The sequence below is a fragment of the Grampus griseus genome (genome assembly GCF_964374135.1).
Source record: "Grampus griseus genome assembly, chromosome: 9".
Classification (NCBI taxonomy): Eukaryota; Metazoa; Chordata; class Mammalia; order Artiodactyla; family Delphinidae; genus Grampus; species Grampus griseus.
Genome location: NC_139003.1, coordinates 88,247,828 through 88,251,224, shown reverse-complemented (window position 1 = coordinate 88,251,224; position 3,397 = coordinate 88,247,828).

The following is a 3,397-nucleotide window of genomic DNA, read 5'->3' as shown; positions in this document are numbered from 1 at the left end:
ACCCAGGCAGCAGCCACAGAGCAGGGGGCTACTGGACTCAATGCAATTTGTCATATACTGAAACCTTCTCATCCATTTTGTTCAATTTTCAACAGAATGTAAAATGATTTTGTTTCACACACTTCCCTCCACTCCTGAATACCCCTTCAAAAAGAGCTCATTAGATTAAGTGTGGTATCCCGGATCAGATCCTGAAGCAGTAAAAAGACATTAGTGGGCAATTGGTGACGTTTGAAAAATTCTGTAGTTCAGCGAACAGTAATATACCAATGTTAATTTCTTTGTTTTGACAAATGTATCTTGGTTATAGAAGGTGTTAGCATTAGGGAAAACTGGCTGAAGTGTATACAGGAACCCTTTGTATTTTGCAACTAAACCTAAATCTAAAATTATAAATCTAAATCTAAAATCTAAATCTAGACTTAGATCTAAAATTATATTTTAGATCTAAAATTATATTTAAATCTAAAATTACATTTAAAATTTAAAAGACTTCAGTTTAATTATTTTGAGATTAATTTACTGGGTCCATTGAGTCAGTCTACAGTCGCTTGTACAATTCAAACAAATTTAGAGTGATTTCTGGAATTTTCTAAAAATGATTGTTGAATTCATCAGTGAAAAGAACTGTGTTTAAAGGCAAAACTCAGATTTTGAACTCATTGGTATTAAACACTATCTTTTCAGGAAAAAAAAAGGATAAACATTGGTTGAGAATGAGTTACTGTCTCATTTTCCCAATAAAATGATCAGAACACTGTATTGCCATTGAGAAACACAAAAGAATGTTATAGTTAGCCAATGATATGATTTCCCTAAACACAGCTTCCTCCTGACCTCTGGCACATCCTTAAATCCCAATATCATAACCTGGCACATGTTTTATAAACAGCAAAGAGAGAGTAAAATAATAACAAATTATGGAGGTAACTTAGCCATAATTATACTACCAGAGATAATTCTCAATAATACTACCTCAGCCAAGGAAATTTTGCATTACAAGTATTATTTTCCATTATGGCCCTGGTAGAGGGTGGAAGATGCTGTGCCCAGAACTTCTGTCTCTTTCCTCAGATTTGAAGAACAAATCAGACTATGACCAGTGTTGTAGTCAATGTTATAGAGTCCTCTGAACATTCTTCCCAGATTTTGAACAGTTGTGCCTTCAGTGAGATGCTATTGTTTAAACACTCTTGTTTTTCCAGCATTCAAAAAATTCACAACTATCAGGTGGCCTAATCAGATCTCACTTGCTCTGCCAGCCAGTACCAGCTCCTTCTCAGGAAAGTAGGAGCTCCTCTGAGTTCACCCGACTGGCACAAGCAGTGCTGGGCTATACATCACTGAGGGTAACAGCAGTAGCTCACTCCTGCTTGGTTTTGCCCAGTCAGAGCCCGTAAATGAGTTCTGATAAGTGACCAGACACTACTCTTCTGCTACCTTAAGTGATCTCTATCTTTTCCAAACTAGTGGCACATGGCCAAGGAGGAGAGAACTTCTTAATGTTCAAGGTGCATACTCTGGCACTAAGGGTTTCCTGAAGAGAAACAACCATGCTTTCCACTGGTGGGCGTGAACCAGAAGCAGGAGAGAAAGCAAAAAGAGGCAGAAGAGAGGAAACAGAAAGTTAAGCTTCTCAGAAGTTGAGAAAGGGCCGGGCCAATTCCGATTTCTGAGACCTTCAAAAAATGAAAAGAAAAAAAAAAAAGGAGAAATGCCCAAACTGGGTTACTACATTACAGTATAAGCTGCAAAGTGAGCATCGTTCTGATTTGTCAGCGTACATCTCATTTGGATATAACATGCGAGTCTAATTTGAATCTTGGTGAATATGAAGGCCAAGCCAAATAGCATTGCTATCCACAACCCAACTCCAGTGCCAACCCAAAAGCCTCAACAGAATGGGAGAAAAATGGACTAAAGAGAATACAACGAGAAGAGTAGTAAGGAAATCACTACCTTGGGGCTCCCATAACTGGGTGCCAGGAGAAAAGGTGCAGAAACAAAGTAGAAAATTTTTAAAAAGGGGGGGAAGCAGGAAGACCTGAAGTATCACTTACACTGGTCTCAGATGCACTGGATACCAATGCATGGTCACCTTCCACTGATTCTGCCCTGAGGGGTGTTTCTGATGCCTTCTTTTTAAGTAAGAGGAATCTGCAGTCATTCAGCAGGTGCCCACTGAACATAAGGCACTGTGCTGGGGATGGAGGAATGGAAGTCAGGATCAAAAGGATAAGGTTGTCTCTGTGGACCAGGAAATTGAAATATGCTCTTTGTACTCTCTGGGAAGCAAACAAGGAGGTAAATAGGTCTCAAATGAGAAAGGGTTAGCTTCCTAAAAAGATGGTCAGTAACGAATAACTTCAATGACAAGGAACTTAATTCATAGGTAAGTGCTTGGAAAATCAGTTAGTATATATAGGTAGGTACTTCGAAGTTGGTATATTGAGATTCCATTGCTAAACGCCTTTCTTCCTTATTTACTTAGTGTTACGTGGTGTCAACCCCCTTATCAAACACGCCAGAAGGCCAGCATTCCAACTCTCCAATAACTTCCAGGATACTGGGGAAGCCAGTAAGAAGATCACTTCTTCGGGGCTCTGATAACTGGGTGCCAGAAGGGAGGCGTCACCTAAGGCGACTCTCGAAGGGGGAGCAGGCATTAGCCTTCTGTAGAAAGACTCCAAGAGCGCCCCACGGAGACAACTGGACCGACTGGGTAGGAGAGCTAGGTAACAGGAGACGCCTGTCCGGCGAAGCCTTTTTCCGTTAGGTATAACCTTCCTTGTACCTCCTCCAACCCTGACTCCAATGATAATTCTGACAATAAATTTAATTTCTGTAAGAATGTTTGGTGAATCACGGTTCTGAGAGAGACCCTACGGCAAGGTCGCTCAAAGTCCGTTGTTCTGCAATAACTTTCCACCATTTTAATAAAAGGTCCCTAACACCAGCCTTGAATCATGGCTTCATCTGTATTAATATTTTATAAATCCAGGTAAAAGTTGGGAACTGTGAAGGGAAGCCAGGGGAAGACAGCTGTTGCCCGGAGAGGCGTGACGAGACCTAACTGAATCCTGGGGTTTCGCGCTGGTCAGCGGCCCTCGCTACGCAGGGTTGGAACTGGGCACGCGCATGCGCGACAGGAACCCGAGCGCCGCGGGCTGGATTTGAGGGAAGGGGGCGCGGAGCACGGAGCATGGCGTCCAACATCTACTTAGTTCGCCAGCGGATCAGCCGGCTGGGCCAGGTGTGGCCCGGGAAGACACCTCCCCTTCCCTGCCTCTGCCCGCCCTTGCCTCCAGCGGCCGCCCCTCTCCGTCTCCGCCCCAGCGCCTCGGCGTGCGGCTCAACAGCCGCCGCCCCGCCCCGCCCCGCCCCGCGGCCTCCCAGG